Source organism: Malus sylvestris, chromosome 4, assembly GCF_916048215.2.
Source record: "Malus sylvestris chromosome 4, drMalSylv7.2, whole genome shotgun sequence".
Classification (NCBI taxonomy): domain Eukaryota; kingdom Viridiplantae; phylum Streptophyta; class Magnoliopsida; order Rosales; family Rosaceae; genus Malus; species Malus sylvestris.
Window position 1 is genome coordinate 21,772,343 of NC_062263.1, and position 21,880 is coordinate 21,794,222.

The 21,880-nt window shown below is 35.6% G+C and overlaps 1 long non-coding RNA gene across 1 annotated transcript; it reads left to right on the plus strand.

The window, feature by feature from the left end:
* Positions 1 to 20,385: 20,385 nt before the first annotated feature.
* LOC126618026 (uncharacterized) lies at positions 20,386 to 21,754 on the plus strand. The gene is made up of 2 exons (XR_007621629.1): positions 20,386 to 20,827; positions 21,445 to 21,754. It is a non-coding gene; the product is annotated as an uncharacterized LOC126618026 (long non-coding RNA).
* The last annotated feature ends 126 nt before the right edge of the window (positions 21,755 to 21,880 follow it).

The window sequence follows — 21,880 nt, forward strand, 5'->3', positions numbered from 1 at the left end:
CTTTCTATTTGTATTAGTTGTAAATTTGAGGCCTTTCACTTCAGATCGTCGCCCCAACGCAGCAGCAAGGAAGTTGTATGCAAAGATGACAGCTGCTTTAGAACACCCATTTCAGAAAAGATTCAATCAGAGGCCATAGAGATTCAGCGGAGTAGAGAGAAAAAGATAATCCCAAACGAAATTCTAGAGAGAGAAGAGTTACCCTGAAATCAAATCCAGTTGAAGAATTTTCTTTGAATCGGGAGAACCGGGATGGGATTCACGTTGTGCTTCCTGGAAAACTGTCGAGAGAGAATTGGGGTGGGTTGGAAGAACATGTTGGAAGCAAAAGGAAGAGCCCAATTTTGCTTTAACTAAGATACCCAATTCAATCCTTGATCAAAACACATAACATAGGCTAATAAAATATCTCACCAAAGCACAAAATGCAAAACAATCGAACGGAAATTAGTGGAGAAAGAGTGAAAAGCAACAGAAGCAAAAAGAGTAAAAAGCAAAGGGAAGATGCTAGAAGACGTAGCAATGGTCGAGAGGTGGAACGGAAGGGCATAACCGTATTTTCACTGTATAAAAGTTGAAATAAAACGCAACCAGATACAATTTTGGAAGGCATTTTCGATATTTTACTGTTACAATTCATCAAATATAGCCAAATATTAGCCCCTAATTTCAAAAATGTCATTTTTTATAAAAACTTTCAAATGTATCCAAAATATCACTTAAATAGATATAAATACCATTAAGATTTTAAACCTAATAAATTAAAAAATAAAAAAAAACCAAAACCCTATTAGATTAAGAATTCTCACGGAAAAACCTAAAAAATGGTGGAAACCTAGTGAAGGCATCGACGGTTGGTGAAGACTTGTGCACTCCTAAACGAAGGTGGGTATAGATGGTTAATTTATTGCATTTTTCCTTGTCTACGTTTTCTCTTTGCTTTTGTAGTTTTTTTCTTCATATTTAATTTTCCTTTGCAACTTGAAGAAACAAAAACATGAGGTTTTATGATGATTGTAACACGGTTTACACTCCATTATATATTTATTTTGAGATTAATATTTGAATAGTCATGAGGTTTGTACATTTCGTGGTTTGCAATACTCGCCTTGAGAGATTTATCGAGTTTTCTTGCAAGGGCCAATAACAAGGTTGTTTTCCTGCAGCCATAGGTACCAAGAAAATCATGTACTGCATTTAGAAAATTTAGGGTTTACTTTATGATTTTTATTTTTGTGTGTTTTTTTTTTCTTTTAGTCTGCAATTGTCGATTAACTGTACCAATAATTTGGCCAATATTAAATTAGTTTTTTCAATAAATATGTCACTTTCTTCTTTGCTTATTGTTTTGCTTATATTTCAGGAAAATGTCTAGTAATATGCAATCCGATGAACTCCGCTCTAACCGATCAAATGTTCACAAGTGTAAAAATATTGCACATGAATCAGACATGGTAGACTGTGCAATTCAGATAGAGGGATAGTTATAGGTTAATTGTACGAGACTATTTAAAACAAAAAGTTGGGTATTGATGCTATGAAGAACAATTATGAATTCAAAGTGAAGAGATCAAGCAAAGAAAGGTTTGAAGTTGGTTGTGTAGGCGATGAATGCAAGTGGAAACTATGTGCCTCTAAATTACGACAATCATCCTATTTCAAGGTTAGGAAATACGTTACTATGCACTCATGCTCATTAGATGTTATCAATCGCCATCATCGACAGGCAAGTAAAACTCTTATTGGTCAAAGCATAAAGTCTAAGTACGAGGGTGTATCACGAGTACATAGACCACGTGACATCATAGAAGATATGCGGAAGAACATGGGTGTGAGTATAAGTTATGTGAAGGCTTGGAGAGCTAAGGAACATGCAATGGAGTTGGTTAGGGGATCACCAGAGGAATCTTACGCGTTACTTCCATTTTATTTTGCTGTGTTAGAAGCCAAAAATCCAGGTACTATAACACATATTGAAACTGATGAGAATAATTGTTTTTTGTACTGTTTCATGTCATTTGGACCTTGCATAAGAGGTTTTCGAAGTGCTATTAGGCCAGTAATAGCAGTCGATGGGACATTTTTAAAGGGTAAATATCTTGGCACCCTATTTGTTGCCACATGCATGGACGGCAATAAACAAATATACCCTCTAGCATTTGCAGTTGGAGATTCAGAGAATGACGCATCATGGAATTGGTTTTTGACAAAATTACGAGGAGCAATTGGGAAAATTGATGACTTGGTGTTCATTTCTGATAGACATGAAAGCATTTGGAAGGCTCTCTCAACTATTTTTCCCAATGCCTATCATGGTGCATGCATATTTCATATAAGTCAAAACATTAGGCACAATTTTAAGCATGAGAGAGCACACAAACTGTATTTTATACGAATTTTGTTATTTTTGTTGTTGTTGTTTAGTTCTTCTTTTGTTTTGAGTAATATATATATATATATATATATATGTGTGTGTGTGTGTGTGTGTGTGTGTGTGTGAATATGCAGGTATCGCCCATCACAACTTACTCATTTCATATATATGATGGATCTCGTATTGAAGTTGTCAATTTAAAGGAAAAGAGTTGCACGTGCCAATAATTTGATCTTGACCAAATACCTTGCTCACATGCTTGTGCTACATGTGGACACTGAAAAATTTCATGTTATCCTATGTGTTCTCATTATTATACTACAAACTCCTTGGTCATTATGTATACAGAAGCTATATGGCCAGTTGGTGAACAAACCGATTGGAATCCCGTTCAACTTCATCCTACTTGGTAGAACCCTTTTAAGTTTATAGTTTAATGAATACAATTTTCTTTCAATCATTTTATCATTTATATTGGTTGTACAAACCTTTAAATTTGAGATAAGTGAAAGTTAATTTATTATCATTTGTTCACTTTGGTTTATTGCCTTCTTCATCAACTTCTTCATCTAAATTCCTGATTATATTTACCACTGCTTGATGTATTGTTCCATCTTCCTTGTCAACTACTAGATTTTCAAAGGAAAAGTTATTTGGTTACTATTAGCCGAAAGACTAGTATAAGAGAAAACACTATTTTTAGGTTTTGCCATGAGAATTCATTCATCTAATAGGGTTTTGGTTTTTTTTTTTTTTAATGCAATGATATATTTTATTTTTAATTTATTAGATTAAAAGCTTAAGGGTATTTGTGTCTATTTAAGTGATATTTTGATACATTTGAAAGTTTTTATAAAAAATGACATTTTTGAAATTCAGGGCTAATATTTGGTTATATTTGATAAATACTCAGCAGTATCACTTGAGTTTGAGTTTTAGTATATATAAATAGGGTAAAAGACTATTTACTACCCTCATATTTTGTGGTTGTCAACATTTAGTACATCAAGTTTATTTTGTCTCAGAGTCATACCTAAAGTGTAAATTTTGGGACGGTCTCATACATCCGTTAGTCAAACTGTTAAATCTGCCGTTAATTGTGATGTGGCACCATGACTGGGCGCCACGTGTCATCCACGTTTTTTTTCTTCTGTTTTTTTCCTTTTTTTCTTTTTTTTTCTTTTCTTCTTTCTTCTTCTTCTTTCTTCTTCTTCTTTCTTCTTCTTCCTTCTTCTTCTTCCTTCTTCTGCAATTTTTTTTTCTTCCTCTTCCTTCTTCCTTCCCCTTCTTCTCCTTCTCCTTCTTCTTCTTCTTCCTCCGAATCTGAGGTCCTCTTCCTTCTTCCTTCCCCTTCTTCTTCTTCTCCTTCTTCCTCCGATGCAACTTCTTTTTTATTTATTTTTTCCATCCTCCTTCTCCTTCTTCCTTCCTCCTTCCTTCCCTTTCTTCTCCTTCTTCCTCTGAATTTGGTCTTCTTCTTCTTCTTCTTCTTCTTCCTCCGATGCAACTTCTTTTTTATTTATTTATTCCATCCTCCTTCTCCTTCTTCCTTCCTCCTTCCTTCCCTTTCTTCCCCTTCTTCCTCTGAATTTGGGGAAGATGAAGGTTTTTTTTTTTTTTTCTTCCTCCTTCTCCTTCTTCCTTATCCTTCTTCTTCTTCTTCTTCCTTCTTCTTCCTCCGAATCTGGGGAAGATGAAGGTTTTTTTTTTTTTTTTTTTTCTTCTTTCTTCTTCTTCCTCCTCCTTCCTCCGATTCTTCCTCCGACTGCAACTTTTTTTTTTCTTCCTTCTTCTTCTTCCTCCTTCTTCCTTCCCGTTATTCTCCTTCTTCCTCAAAAAAAAAAAAGTTGTAGTCAGAGGAAGAAGAAGGAGGAAAAAGGAGGAAGAAGAAAAAAAAAAAAAAACTTCCCCAAATTTGGAGGAAGAAGACGAAGGAGAAGGAGAAGGAAGAAGAAGGAAGAAGGGGAAGAAGGGGAAGGAAGAAGGAGGAAGGAAGAAGGAGGAGGAAGAAAAACAAATTGCAGAAGAAGGAAGAAGAAGAAGAAAGAAGAAAAAAAAAAGAAAAAAAAACATGGATGACACGTGGCGTCCAGTTATGGTGTCACGTCACAATTAACGGCAAATTTAACAGTTTGACTAACGGATGTATAAGACTGTCTCAAAATTTACACTTTAGGTATGAATTTGAGACGAAAAAAACTTGATGTACTAAATGTTGAAAATCACAAAATATGAGAATAGTAAACAATCTTTTACCCATATAAATATGTTCCCAAAATTGTGAAGTAATAGGCAATTGTCAATATGGGTCATTAGTTTTGTCAATATGTGCTAGTATGCTGTCTATATGTTCGAGAACCTCCATGGATTTCTCAAGCGCCTTGCTCTCATGCAGGTTTGGAGAAGGACTAGTTGTCCTTGCTTCATAAATCATCCATGATTACTGCTGGAAGAATCAAAGCAACTAAAACTGGAAAAGTAGATGCAAAAAAGGATGAATAAAGAAAGAACTGAAACTTATCGATCAAATAGTTAGGGTTTGACAATAATATTTAAAGCTATTCAAAATTTTGAACACTCTAGTGTTTGAGATTTCCACACTTTGGAATGCCGGATTGGAATTTGTTCGAAATGCTGAAACAGAGTGCCAGCTAGCTAGTCGGCGCCGTCCCCAAATTCCTTTATAAGATCCAAATCGTCCTTGAGACTCACAGCTTCCTTGTTGAGATCCATCAGCACCTTTAATTCATGGATCGACCACTCAAAATCCTTCACCTCCTTGTTTTGCGATTTAGTCGTGAACTCTGGATCTTGGAGCGGCTGAGCTACAGTGAAAGAGGGCTTGGGATTGGAAGACTTATAATGTTCTATGCCTGCAACCTTATAAACGGGTCGGGTTTACTGGGTTTGAGTCGAATTTAACTTGACCTGTTAAGCTAACGGATCACTTGAATCTAACTCGTTAACCTTTTTTTTTTATTTTAACATTTCATCCAAATCAATTACAGCCAAGATTTCCTTGAGCTTGAGGAACTCTTTGGTTTGTGCTTTCAAGATGATCACGGTGGAGACGATGGGGAGTAAACCGGGCATTTTGTTTTGCTTCGGCAGGATTGAGGTCTTCGAGAGCCTTGAGGTGGAGAGAGGTGGTGAGCATCTTAACTCTTAAGCCTGTGACATCCACACTGTGTAAGAAAGAAATCTTAGCATCCTAGTACTTGTGCTAGCCACCTCCTTACTTTATTTAGTTTGTGTGCATATGCAAGTCATGGAGTGATTTGATGAAGACCTGGAGTTTTATTACAATGCACAAGATTAGGAATGTCACAAAACATGTTTATGTTTGTATACTTTGCCTCAGAACTAAATGAAACAACTACAACCATGACCCATGGTTGCAATGAGCGTTGTTGATTAATAAACCAGGGGGTTGCCGCATATAAACTTCCTCACTCAAAGAACCATGTAGAAACAGATTTTGAACATCAAGTTGATAAATAGGCCAATTAAAATGGATATCAACTGATTAAATTAACCTAACACTAGCATGATTTTGTTTTTATATAGTAGAATTCAACTTTCTATCAATTACATGCGTCTCCGAATCTTAACATAGATCGGGAAATTGTTTAAGTAAAACACGGTAATTCTCTTTCTCAAGTCTCAATCAATGTCTCACTACAGAGTCTATAGTGGCTCTCTTTCTTCTTGCATTGCATCCTCTGCTGCTTTTTTACCAACCTTCTTCTTGCATTGCATCCTTTGCTGTTTTTTTTCCTTCAACATTCACCTTAATGGTTTAAAGTTTTTAGTTAGAGAGCAAGGAGAGATGTAATAAAATGATGCAAGAGACTAAATTGGAACTATATTTCCTTGACAAGTGAAATTTCCATTAGTAAGAAGCTTGTCACGATAAAAGTAGGCATTAATCTTGCACAATCCATCCTAATCATTAAACATCACAGAAAAATATCTTTAAAAGAACAAGTTAAAATACATACCATGCTTAATCAAGACTAATACTATTGGAGCATTGTCCTGAGTTTTCGTTAAGGCTCATGTCAAAAATTTCTTAAGTGAGTTCTTCCAAGTTAGCACCCTCTTTCTCTAAAGCTAAACATAAATGGAAAAAATGAAAATAATTATAACCTATTATATAAGGAAAAAAAGTACAAAGTAATATAAAATTTACCTTCATTGCCAAAAAAACCAATTTCTAGTACATAGCAAGGCTTGAATGGTTTCAGGTAACAAAGAACTTTGATAATGATCAAGCACTCTACCACTAATATATTTGATGTACTCACAAACTTTCGTCACTGATCCATCAATTTCCTTTAGTCCAACTTGGATTATCAAGTTTAGGATGTGAGCACAACAACAAACATGGAAGAACTTTCCATCCATTAATAGCAAACCTCTAAAATTTAATTGTTTCTTCAATAGCTCAACAGAACAATCATTTGCTGAGGCATTATCCAAAGTAATGGAAAACAGTTTCTTTTCAATCCCCCACTCAACTAATAAGGTGTTAATTTTTTTCAAACAAAGCAACCCTGGTATGTGGAGGAGGCATATGACAAAAATTTAAAATTCTTTTGTGCATTTTTCATTCTTTGCCAACTAAGTGAGCTATGAGTGTGAGATATCCATCAGTTGCAGCAGAAGACCATGGATCAGATGTCAAACAATTTTTTTTCCTCAATTGTATTTAACCAATCTCGAAGTCTTATCTTTTCATCTTCAAACATCCTCAACACATGTTTGTTAACGGTATTTCTAAATGGCAGTTTAATATCAGGAGATATGTATTTAGACAAAGTTCTAATGCTCTCATATTCAACAAACTAAAAGGCAAATCATGCTTAACTATAGCCTCAATCAATAGCTCACAAAAACTAATATGGTTAAACTGAGGAGAACGCAATCCAATTTGAGATTTCTTCATATCAATGTGATACTTTTTACTACACGAATCCATATGATTCAATAGGTTTTTCGTCCCACAATTACTATCACATATGTAAACTATTCCATAGTTTTTACACTTCGCATGTTGTTTATTATCAAGAACAACATGCAATTCTTCAAACAAAGTCCAAACACGGAATCTCTTTTGACTTATCTTACCTACTCGTATACCTTTAGCCTTTCTTTATTTAGCTCAAATAGACAAAACTTTGTAGAATTGAATTTTTAAATTGCCTAAACAGTTTGGTTTTTCTAAAATATCACAGAAGTCATATTCACAGAGATGCAACGCATACTTTCACACATCCACGTACTACATTCAATAGATCCATGTCGAAAATTTATCTATGGGTTTAGGAATGATACATTCTTCTAGACTCGAGGGTTTTGAGTAGTTTGTTACTTGTTTTCCCTTGGGTTCTGAGCACTGGCCACTTCCGTTTATGCTCATCTTCTCCGCAACCAATAATGGGATCTGTTCCACAAAAAAGTTTCAAGAGAACAAAACCGGATGAAACAAAGCCACCAATTGGCAATTACAAGACAATGGAAAAAAAAAAAACTAATTAAATAAATAAATCCATAACTTGAAAGCATTTAGATTCTTAGGTATACAGAAATATTCCAGTTAGATTACTATACATAATCTTGTACGTTGGATTTAACCTAGTATGCAGCTTAATTCTCAACATTTCTTTCCCTCACTGATGTGGGATACTCAACAATGAAGACTTTACCAACAACCACAGAATATTGTAGTTCAGCATCAACCCCACACAGTACAAAACATTGTAATATCATGGTGGGGCATTGACGGGATATATGGAATTACTTCCTGCCTATCTCCAATGCCATTCAAACAAGGCGGTATGGCTGCTCCATAGTAAAAGAAAGCCATCACCTTTAACTACTCATCTCCACTTCAAATTTCTGAACAGAGGACATAAAAAAAGGAGCTGAAATTCCGATGGTTTTCTAACATGATGTTGGTTGCAAGAGGTCTTTGGGTTTGGAATCTCCCTACAATGGTTCTAGAGTAACTTGGACCCTGAATTACGATGAACCGTTGTACTTTTGTCTTTGATTTGTGACTCAGTATACGATAAGAAGTGTAAAAACGAAATCAAATAAACATCGAAAAGAGAATTACCAAAAGGAAATCAAGGTAAGCGCTTAACTTTCATAATAATCCTTGTCATTCTCAATCGAGTCATCGATTCGTGAACCAAGAACATAAAAATGAAAAACCACACAGATTTATGCTAACATAACATAGATGGAAGTATATGTCCTTTCTGCAAAAGAAACTTGTCGATTTTATGGCCAAAAATGGTTTCTGAGTTCGGATTTGAAAGAAAATTTGAAATATGAAAACCCCAAATTCTAATCTCAATTTGACCTAAAAATCAAAACCCTAATTTGTTCAAGTGAAAAAGTCTATGAATGAAAATTTCTCAAACCCAAAGACAAAAAAAATCAAATAAAGCTCAATAATATCACGATCTGCAAAACAAATCAACGAAATAAATCGAAGATTCAAAGTTTACTAGACAACTCGGAGTAGATGAGGGTGAGCAGATGCAGATAAGGGAGGATGCAGAGATGAGGGTAAGGAGGATGACGATGTGCAACGAGCAGGACGAGCGACGTTGGGGTTCTTGAACGAGCAACTCTCTTGCACTTTTTTATCTTTAAGAAGGGCTTACGAGTTCGGCCGAAATTAAGGATCTTCATTAAGAACACCTAGCAAGGTATATAATCCGAGCAAGTCCGACCTAAGTTTATTAAACCTAATCCTTGTCCAGACCAAATAAGGGACTACACTAGCAATTAGTCTAGTCCAGTCCAGTCCTCCCTAATCCGGTCAAACAAACACACCTAAAGAGTTTATTTATACTTTCATTAAGTATAACATAAGTAGTGTAAATATTTTAAATTGAAGATCCAGTTCATTCATTGTATTCATATAGGGTCAAGGAGTGTAGCTGTAAAAAAATCATCAAAATCGGAGTTAAAATAACCGTTAAATCGTGATTTTTCGTTTATAACTGTAAAAAAGTTTTGTCCCGTTACTTGATCATTGGATGTTTATTTTTTGCGATTTTTGGAATATGCGATCTCGAAGCATATACATACAAGTTTGACGGTTGGATCGTTGAAATTAGTTTTGTAGAATGTGTATCCCATTAAAACAATAGATTCACTAACACTTAAAGAGTTTATTTATACTTTCATTAAGTATAACAAAAGATTTTGTGGTATCCACTAGTGTAAACATTTTAAATTGAAGATCGAGTTCATTGGTTGTATTCATATAGGATCAAGGAGTGTAGCTGTAAAAAAAAGGGAACTTTAACGAAAAACACCCGGTATTGTTCACTTTAACAAAAAACCACATTTTTACACTAAAAAGTCAATCCTGGTACTATTCACTTTTCCCTTTATTTTGTCCTTATCATTAAAACTCAAAGTTTTCAAGCCTTTTTCATTAGTTTTCCTTAAAAAAAATCATCAAAATCGAAGTTAAAATAACTGTTAAATCGTGATTTTTCGTTTATAATCGTTGAAAAATTTTGTCCCGTTACTTGATCTTTGAATGTTTGTTTTTTGTGATTTTTGGTGTATGCGATCTCGAAGCATATACAAACAAGTTTGATGGTTGGAACGTTGAAATTAGTTTCTTAGAATGCATATCCCATCAAAACAATAGATTCACTAACACTTAAACAGACATAAGATGTTGTGGTATTCACTAGTGTAAATATTTTAAATTGAAGATCGAGTTCATTCATTGTATTCATATAGGGTCAATGAGTGTAACTGTAAAAAATCATCAAAATCGGAGTTAAAATAATCATTAAATCATGATTTTTCGTTTATAACCATCGAAAAGTTTTGTCCTGTTACTTGATCTCTGAATGTTTGTTTTTTACGATTTTTTGCGTATGCGATCTCGAAGCATATACAAACAAGTTTGCTGGTTGGATCGTTGAAACTAATTTCGTAAAATGTGTATCACATCAACTTCAATGGTGTGTGTGTGTATATATATTAAGTAGCTTTAAATTTATTTATTTTGTACACATAATACTTAAGAAATTGAATGATATGTATATTTATTAAGTAGCTTTATATTTATTATTGTAGTTCGGATCGAGTTTTTGTTAGAAAAATATATTATTGTGGGAAAAAAACGGTATAAGTCTTGGTTTGGCCCTAAAATCTTGCGCGACGCACAGGCCACGTCGCGCAAACGTCCTTTGCGCGACGTAGGTGCACATTTGTCGCGCAAAATAGCTTTGTGCGACGTAGCGAGACGAATGCACACCTTCGTTGCGCAAAGTCAATGACTTTGTGGTATAACATAATATTTTGTGGTATCCACTTGTGTAAGTATTTTAAATTAATGATCAAATTAGTTCATTGTATTCATATAGGATCAAAGAGTGTAATTGTCAAAAATCATCAAAATTGGAGTGAAAATAACCGTTAAATCGTGATTTCTATTTATAACCGTCGAAACGTTTTATCCCGTTACTTGATCTCTGAATGTTTGTTTGTTGCAATTTTTTGCATATGCGATCTTGAAGCATATACAAATAAGTTTGACGGTTGGATCGTTGAAACTAATTTCGTAGAATGCGTATCACATCAAGTTCAATGGTGTGTATATATATATTAAGTAGCTTTAAATTTATTTATTTTGTACGTATAACACTTAAGAAATTGAATGGTATGTACATTTATTAAATAGCTTTATATTGATTATTGTAGTTCGGATCAGGTTTTTGTTAGAAAAATATATTATTGTGGGAAAAAGTGGTATAAGTCTTGGTTTGGCCCTAAAATCTTGCACAACACACAGACCGCGTCACACAAACGTCCTTTGTGCGATGTAGGTGCACCTTCGTAGCACAAAATAGCTTTGCACGACGTAGCGAGAGGAATGCACACCTTCGTAGCGCAAAGTCAATGACTTTGTGGTATAACATAAGATTTTGTGGTATCCACTTGTGTAAGTATTTTAAATTGACGATCAAATTAGTTCATTGTATTCATATAGGATCAAGGAGTGTAGCTGTAAAAAATCATCAAAATTGAAGTCAAAATAATCTTTAAATCGTGATTTTCCATTTATAACCGTCGAAAAGTTTTGTTCCGTGATTTTTTGAGTCGGAGTTATAATAACCATTAAACCGTGATTTTTTGTTTATAACCGTCAAAAATTTTTGTTCCGTTACTTAATCTTTGAATGTTTGTTTATTGCCATTTTTTGAATATATGCGATCTTGAAGCATATACAAATAAGTTTGACAGTTGGATCGTTGAAACTAATTTCGTAGAATGCGTATTACATCAAGTTCAATGATATATATATATATATATATATATATATATATATATTAAGTAGCTTTAAATTTATTTATTTTGTATGTATAACACTTAAGAAATTGAATGGTATGTATATTTATTAAGTAGCTTTATATCATAACAGATCAAAGGAAGCCCCGCCATTGATGCTTGGAGAGCAAGGAAAATCTTACAGAGAGAAATAAGAGAAATAAGATAGAGGAAGCTTTTATTTCATTCAGTAAAAAGTCATTACAATCCTATTCACTCCACTATTTATACATACTAGTTAGCTTAATGACTAAGCTAATCATCTAACTAACTCCCTTTCTAGGATTGTGACACTTGGCACTCCAAGATCAGCTTACACAACAAAGCATGACTTAATACCCCCCCTCTCAATCTCAATGGGGGAATCCCAGTTTGAGATTGGTACAATGTTGAACAAATAAGGGACCATGAAGACCATTTGTCAAAATATCAGCAACCTGATCATTAGTTGAGATATAATCAACTTGTAAATCTCTTTTTTGCATCCTTTCACGAACAATGAAAGTCCGTATCCAAATGTTTAATCCTAGTATGAAAAACTAGATTCGAACACAAAGCCAACGCTGAAATATTGTCACAATGCAAGACTAGAGATGAGGGCAGAAAGACTTGTAAATCTTTCAAAATTAATCTTATCCATGCAACATTTGCAGCAGCATTGGCTAGATCTTTATACTCCGCCTCTGTTAAACTTCTCGAGACACTTCCTTGCTTTTTTTGACCGCCATGATACTGGATTATGTCCTAAAAACACCACATATCCAGTAGTTGACCATTTTGTGTTGATATCGGATGCCCAATCAGCATCATTGAATGCTAACAAATCCAAAGTATGTGCAGATGAGTATGTAAGACCATATGCCACAGTACCCTGAAGATATCGAATGATTCGCTTTACCAACTGAAAGTGAACATCAGTAGGATTGGACATGAACTGACAAGCACAATTCACAGCATAAGCTATGTCAAGCCGGGTGAATGTAAGATATTGTAATGCTCCTACCAAACGTCGAAATTCAGTAAGATCAGAAAGAGGTATGCCTTCATCTTTAAGTACTTGAGTGTGTGGCTTACACGGAGTTGGACAAGGTTTACAAGATACCGTACCAACCTTTTTTATGAGCTCTATAGCATAATTTGATAGAGACACAAACAAATCACCATTGTCTTGATAGGTGATTTGTAAACCCAAGAAAAAGGTGAGTTGACCCATGTCTTTCATATCAAATACCATGCCCAATTCATCAATAACTTGTTGAACCAGAGCTGCATCAGAACCTGTGATGATTATATCATCAACATATAAGAGAAGAATAACCACTGCACTTTCTTGAGTTTTAACAAACAAACTGGGATCTGAATCTGAAACATTGAACCCCAATGTAGGCAAATAAGTTGTAAACTTGGAATTCTGGGCCCGAGGAGCCTGTTTCAAACCATAGAGCGACTTTCTGAGCTTACAAACATAATCAAGATATTGAGGATCCTTGAACCTTTGTGGCTGTTTCATAAACACTTCCTTCTTCAAATCACCATGAAGAAATGCATTCTTGACATCTAATTGCCTCAAAGACCATTTGTTAGAGGCTGCAAGGGCCAACACAATTTGTATAGTACTGTGCCTAACAACCGGGCTAAAAGTTTCATCATAATCTAAGCCATGTTCTTGACTAAAACCCTGAGCCACAAGTCGAGCCTTGTATCTCGACACTGCACCATTTTGATCCCGCTTGACCTTATAAATCCATTTGCTACCAATAATGTTCTTATTAGAGGACAAAGGAACAAGATCCTAAGTCCTTTGTTTTTTAAGTATAGAAAATTCTTCTGACATGGCATCTTTCCAATGAGAATGTGCAACAACATGTTTATAAGATACAGGTTCAATAGGCTCAGATATATTTAAGACAACAGTGAAACCAAGAAATATAGTATCATCAAGAGAATGAGATGAATTAGAAGACTTAGGACTAGTTGTTGCTACATATGCTCTATAATCTCTTTTGTTAATAAGTCCAGATTTAAGTCGAGTAGTCATAAGATGAACATTTAAAGAATCAGAATTTTCAGCATGTATATTTGTGAGATTGAGAGATACCTCTAATGGTGCAAGTTGGTGGACAGGCAACAAAGATGTAGTTGGAGAAAATGAGTGTGGAGTAGTATTAAGAAGGGAAGTCTATATCGAAAAAGATGAGCTTACATCCTGACTGTTATCAAATGGCACTAGACTAGTATGCACTGATGATGTATTCTGAAGCATTGAATCAACACCACTATGCACCGAGACTGCAGGATGATTATGTTAATCAAATCTTCCACCTGAATACTGTGGTAACACAACTGGAACAACCACTGGATGCTTTAACTGAGGTTGACAATTATGAACAGTGTGTTGCACTATAGAACCTTGTTGAAATGGAAACACGTGTTCATCATGAACCACATGCCTCGAGATAAACATATTTTTCTTCCCTTTGTGATAACATACAACCCTTTTGTATCCTAAAACATAACCCAAGAAAGCACATTGATCTATTCTAAGATCCAACTTATGCTTAGTGTAAGGTCTAAGATATGGATATACAGCAGTTCCAAAAATTTTAAGTGAAGTGACTAATGGATGAGTCCCAAACAACTTGAAATAAGGAGATTGCATATCCAATGATTTGCACGGCATTCTATTAATAAGAAAGATAGCATGAGAACAAGCATGCATCCAAAAATTATGAGGCAAATAGGCAGCAGTTAGTAATGTAATAGCAGTCTCTATAATATGGCAATGTTTCCGCTCAGCAGTTCCATTTTGCTGAGGTGTATGGGGACAAGAAACAAGATGTACAACTCATTTGGAATTGAAAATTTTCTTAAAGGCAAGACTCATATACTCTCCACCACCATCGGACTGAAAATACTGAATAGATGCATGAAACTGGTTCTGAACAAAGGCATATAAGGTCTCAAAAACAGATAAAACTTGAGATTTATATATCAGAGGAAACAACCATGTAAACTTTGTATAGTCATCAATGAAACTAACATAGTATTTATATCCTTCAAGTGAAACAACAGGAGATGGTCCTCATACATCACTACTTATCCTTTGAAATAGTCTTACAGACAAATGTGAACTGGAAGAGAACACTTGCCGAGACATTTTCCCACTAAGACAGAAACTGCATACATGGTTATTCACATCTGGTTTATACACAATCTGAGAATTAGAAAGCATACTATGCAGTACATCATTACTAGGATGTCCTAGTTTATGATGCCAAAGAGAAGCCTTCACCACTTGACCAAGAAATGCCTTCAGAGTTGTAATGGACAGGTTCTTGTTATTCTTGAAAGACAGACTCTTGGGAATGTAATACAGACCTCCACTACTCCTTCCCCTAATTAATATTGTCTTTGTTGCCTTGTCCTGCACCCAAAAACCACATTTATCAAGAATCACATAGCAGTTATTATCCTTGCACAATGTATACACAGATAATAAACTAGCTACTAAGGAAGGAACATGTAAGACAATGGCAATTTATAATGTTTTAGAATGAGTATGTAAAGAATTTGAACTGGTATTCTTCACTGGAAGGCACTCTTCATTGCCAACCGTGATCTTTTAATCGCCTTCAAATGGTGTAATTATATCTAGATCATTAAGATCTCCAGTTATATGATGAGTGACACCGGTGTCCATGATCCATGCTTGATTAGGATTAAAATTGGAGGGAGACTGAGCAATCATGGCAGTCAAGGTTGATGGTGGATTAGTACCTTGATACGCATAGTTACTGCAATAGAAGCAATTGAGAGCAGTGTGCTCTCGCTTTCTACAAATTTGGCACTCAGATATAGTACCATGTATCACAGATGGCTGTTCGTTTTGGTAATAATAATTTGGAGCTGTATGACCGCGTTTGTTGCAAATCTGGCATTCAGGAATAATTGCAGATTTCTGACCAGTATTACCATTCCAATTTGTCCAACTCGAACCTCCATTATTTTGAAAACTCCCACCAGAATTACCATAGCCATTGCCTCTATTGTTATAGCTAGAATTAAATCTGTGTCCTCCATTAAATCGTGATCGTGAATTATACCGCTGATCATTACCATTGTTTTGATTGAAATGAAATTATGGTGGTATATTAGGTTGATTAAAGCCCCCACCAGAAGGACCACTACGATTTTGCCTCTGATTTTGACTAACAAAGCCAAAACCTCCATTATAAAACCCACATCCTCGCTGAGCACCAACATTTGAAGATTCTCCTTGATAAAACTGATTACCATTATTCCTCTGTCCATGATGAAATGCAGCATTTGAAGACCCTCCTGGATAATACTGATCACCTCCATATCCACCATTAAACCCCGGTCCTCGTTGAGATACAACATTAGAAGATTCTCCATGTGAAAACATGCCAGTCATAGGGAATTGAAGACCACCCTAAGCTTCTTTTGTAGTCTTCTCAGCGCTCAAAAGATGTGCACGGAACTCTTTAAGTGTAATGACAGACTCTCGGGCCACAATCACATGTTTATCATATTGTACTCAGATGGCAACCCAGCCAAAGCTGCTACAATTAGGTCATATTGTCGGAAACAGTTTCCCCTGCAGCAATTAACTGATCATTTAAACCTTTAAGAAGCAACAAGTACTTCTCAATAATATCAGCACCCTTCTTAATAGTGTGAAGTTCAATCTTGAGATGATTGATTCTCGCTCGAGACATTGTTGCATATCTATCAGTAAGATTGATCCAAGCTTCATGAGCAGTCTTGCAACCAACCACATACTCAATGGCTTCATCACCCAGAATAGCAATCTACAAACTTAACAAGGCTTTATCTGTTTTAACCCACTCTCGATAAGTATTTGTAATTTCCTTGGTTACACCATCTTCCAAAGAAATCACATACTTTGGTGGACAAACATTAGTTCCATCAAAGAAATTAAATAGATCATATCCTTCCAAGACAGATCGAAATTGAAAGGACCACTTTGCAAAATTATCATCTTGTAATCGGATCGTTAGCATTCCCAATAAACCTTCATGCGTTGTATAACAAACCAGAAAAGAGCTTCATGTTATAAAGAGTCCCCAAATTTCTCAAAACGAAATTGATCTTCGTATACAGATGAGACGAACTTCGTGCCCTAAACCTGCCAAATCTATAAATTTCTGTGCAAATAAGAGCTTCGTGCTCAACAATTCTTCACTAAATTTCACCAACCAAAAATCAATTCAAGATCAATATTCAATTTAGTGCCCTAATTACACAGACACCGACTCAAATCCAAGAACAAATTAGCTTCGTGCTCAAAATTCATCATGATATATCACACAATCTTTCTTCAAACACATTTAATTTTGGCTTCGTGCCGCAATTATCAACAACATTAATGTGAACTGAAAAGAAATTTTTTCAAGATCATCTGAAGAACACATCTGACTTTCGGAGCCTCAGAACCCCAAATCTTCCACTGCTATCACTACCAACCGTGAAAAATTCAGGAACTTGATGAACCTTGGCTCATGATACCATCATAACAGATCAAAGGAAGCACTGCCATTGATGCTTGGAAAGCATGGAAAATCTTACAGAGAGAAATAAGAGAAATAAGATAGAGGTAGCTGTTGTTTCATTCGGTTAAAAGTCAATACAATCCTATTCACTCCACTATTTATACATACTAGTTAGCTTAATGACTAAGCTAATCATCTAACTAACTCCCCTTCTAGGATTGTGACACTTGGCATTCCAAGATCAGCTTACACAACAAAGCATGACTTAATATTATATTTATTATTGTAGTTTGGATCGGGTTTTTATTAGAAAAATATATTATTATGGGAAAAAATCGATATAAGTCTTGATTTGGAGCCAAAATCTTGCCCGATGAATAGGCCGCGTCACGCAAATGTCTTTTGCGCAACGTAGGTGCACCTTCGTCGCACAAAATAGCTTTGCGTGACAACAATCTTCGTCACGCAAAACTATCTTCGTCGCGCAAGTTGTTAAAATTACGGCGGTCCAATTGTAAAAAATAGGCGCTCATTTTGAATTCTCCCCAATTACTTGGACAAAATGGAAAAGAGTCCTTCCTCCTCATCCCTCTCGCTCATCTCGTCCTCTCTCACTCCGTCTCGCGTAGCCTTCCTCCCGACAGCACCCAGCCAGCCTCCTCCTCATCCTTGAATCCTGGTTTCAATGGTATCAATGGTATCATCCTTCTGGAATCCTGGTTTCCCTCCTGTGCACACCCACCCACCTCCTTTTTCTGCCATGGTTGCTGTGAGCGAGACTTCGATTCGCGAAACCGTGGATAACAATCTCCAGAGTCCCCGCCGCTGCTTCGCTCTCTGCAACAACAACAAAACCTCCATAGCCGTATCCGTTCATTCCAACAACCCTATCTATATGCTTTTCTAACTTCCAGCTCGTTCTCACCATATGGGCCCCACTTCCGCCATCTCTCTCTGCTCTCATCCCAAGGAACTCTCTCTCTCTTACTTGAATACTAAAACTCCTATTCGGTTCTCATATTTTACTCCGGCCACAAAGGTCTGGGAGTGCTTTTTCTGGGCTATCGTGGGCAGGGCGTGGTTTTACCTGCTATCCTACCGCGAAGGAGGAGATGCTTAGCGGTAAAAGCCGCTTCTAGGCCATCCATATTCGAAGAGTGTACAGAGAATCGCAGAGCGGAGGCTCATTGTCTGTTGCTCCTGTCAAGCAGCTTGCTTCCATCATTGTTCCCGCCGCCTCCTTCTTGGCCGTCACTTTTGGTACTGCTTTTGCTTTCAATTCCTTTTTGTTTTACCGTCTCTTAGGCAAAAATTTAACTTGGTTGAATGTTGGATAGAAATTAGAAAAATTTAACATGGTTAAAATGTGGTAGAAATTGGAAAACTTCAATTTGGTTGAATGTTGGATTAGAAAATAGAAAACTTAACTTGGTTAAAATGTGGGGTAGAAATTGGAAAACTTTAATTTGTTTGAATGTTGGGTAGAAATGGTATTGGCTTTTGCGGTTTATTCCAGCATATCATACTGGTGTTATTGTGATCATGTATGAAGACTTCTTGACTGATAAATGTGGATGGGTTAATTGGTATCTTGTGAGAAAATTTGTGAAGAAAGATTTTTATGCATTGGAACTATTTGAGAAAATGTCTGAGAAAGGTAGTGAAGACAAAATGGAAATATCTCACTGGAGAAACCTCTACAGCTTCGAGAACACTAATTATATCTAGAATCCCTCTGGTTGCACAATTATTGTTGAGCTTTTAGTAAGTAAATTTTAAGGAATCTCTGCTACTTTTCACCAATATGCTACAAGTATACCACCAATTGCCTTTGCTATTCCCTGGAAGCCAACCCCAAATTATAAATACAAATGGAATAAGCTTTCCCAATTTCAAAATGTGGAGTTCGATCATGTTGCGAAGGCAATTGAGAATGACCGCAATTGAGAATGTGGGGGTCAGATGGATAGTACTACCAACTACTTCAATCTTATTTCTCTTGGTTGATGAAAAGTCTAAGAGACAAAGTGAATGCACTATGGGCACCTATTTTGATTTAGGGCTGGTTTGGTATTGCTGTGCTTTGAAAAAAAACTGTTTCTGCTGTGCTGTGAGAATAAGCGGCTGTGAAATAAAGCTGTAGAGTGTTTGGTAAACTTTTTTGTAAAAATTCTTTTGAAAAAAAAAAAACAGTATTATAGTGTTTGGTAAACTTTTATGTAAAACAGATGTGAAAAAAAACCGGTTTTTCAAAGCTGGGTTTTGCAGCTTCTTGTTTTTTGCTTTTTTTTCACCCAAAACTGTGAACAAAAGCTGAAGCTGAATGTTTACCAAACACAAAAAGGGTTCCCAACTTTTTTCAGAATCATCTCAGTACCAAACCAGGCCTTAGTATGCTCTCTCAAATGTCACATTGAAAGCAATTTTGACGCCTTGGCTATTGATTTACATGCTGATTTCTATCTTTGGTGTTGGAGAACAATTTAGAAACAGAAATAACAGAAATACAGAACTTGAAATATTTATACTTTATTACTCAAAAATACTTGCAATACAGAATGATACACAATGACTACAGAAAATTAAATGTGAGAATATCAATAGTACTAACTTGATTACAGAAGGTAGAGGCTAGCGTAAAAGCTATGTCCTTCGAACAGTAATTCCGTCCCACTCTTGTGCTTGTGGTTCTATAACGTCTGCTCGACCAGGATACAACTACCTAATCCTATAACCCGCACTGGATTATAGAATTCTAGCGAATTGCTTTGTGTGTTTACTCTCTCTGGAAAGTTTGTTCGGAAGAAAAGGAAGAAGAAAAGATAATTCATTTGGATACCATGGATTGCATATATATAGGCTGTTTCACACCCTTTCAAATACCAGTTCAGTGTATTTGAAGGTTCACAACTCTTTTCTAAGAGCTGTGTCTTTTAATCAAAACGTTTTTAATTAATAATAAATTAATTAATATTAATTGTATTTAGGCTATATTATACAAGCCTAATCCACACAACCATAAGGCCCAAGCCTTCAATCCATTTCCAAATGGCCCATATTCTAATTACTAGACTAAAGCACTAAATCTATATAAGGGCCCTTGAGAATCTTGTTTTCCCCAATGTGGGACAAGAGTCTCAAAACTTCCAACATTTGGTTCACTCGTAACCTTGATTTTTGGCCTATTTGGGATCCGGGGGATGCATCAGAGAAAGCTGTCACTCTGATTATCTATTTTCAGTACACGAAGGTCAAGCGAATGGGTGTTTTTGTGAATCTATTTTTCCGGAGGGAACTACCATTGAAAGGTATTGATGTTGAACAGAGGGCAGTGATTGCAGTTGAACTGAAAACATGCCTTTTCACAAGTTCTCTGAATTTAAGGATTGAGGTCAAGCTTTATGGGCAATAGAAATCGTTGACGGATATCCAACTCAGAAAGAGGAATCCACATCAGGTGAACAGAAGTTGGAATACCACAGGCAAGCATTTTCATGTACAGCCCATCAAACCCTCCAAAATTTTCAAATAGCATTTCAAATTCCTGGTATGAGAATTTAAAAATTAGAAACATAATTAAAATAGCTATTTGCTGCATGCATAATCTGTTTATCTTTCTTTAGCTACATACTTGCTTGAGAGTTATCAGAGGAGGGGTTTTATCTCGTATTTGCAACGCGCCTATGTCGTAAGATACACTTTAGGATTAATAATTGGATTAAGGCAGATTTCCAATATATAAATCATGTACCAATTGCCAACTATGACGACCTCTTACCCTTTCGAACCTTCTCTCTACCTTAGCTGGCTAGCTATGAACTTGATGATATTATGATGATGTCAATCAACTTAATCATTGAATTACTGCTTTTATTTCAAATGGTAGCTACAAGCCAACCTTATCTTCCATGTACTTAAGCCTTCACTTTGCTTTGAGAACTATTAAATGTAATGAACTTTGGTATTGCCCTTGTTCCCTTAAACTGTATATTGTCTTTTTTTTCCTATATCTTCTCTGCGACCTTTTGGAGTCTAAGTGAGAAATGGCTCAATTATTACGTTTTATCACATGACAGCTCATATTTAGAACAAAGAGGGTGTGTGGTTTTGGTGTAGTGATATTTGTATCATATTTAAACTTGTGGTTTTGTGGTTTTGGTGTAGTGAGATATGAGGAGTGATGAAGGTGCTACATAAACTGTAGTGAGATACATGAAGGAGCTATATGAAGGAGTGATGAAAAAGCTATATGAAGGAGTGATGAAGGAGCTACATACATTGTATGTACAAAAGGGAAGATGCTTTTATCTACACGTCTTCGAAAGAATTCAAGTTTGTATTTATAGAGTTTGAGGATGTGTGTTAATATGTTCAAACACATATCTTAGGTTTGTAATGAATGTATTGGCTTTACCACATTGATCTTATAAACGCTTGTTTTTATTAATGATAATACAAAATATTCTTTAAACAATGCTCAGTGGAAATTTTACCAAAAAGCATATATATTTTGCCTCAATTTCCATTGGTATATTAATTATTGTTTAGAATTTAATTACAATATTTATTAAAAATTAAATTAAAAAATATTTTTGCCAAA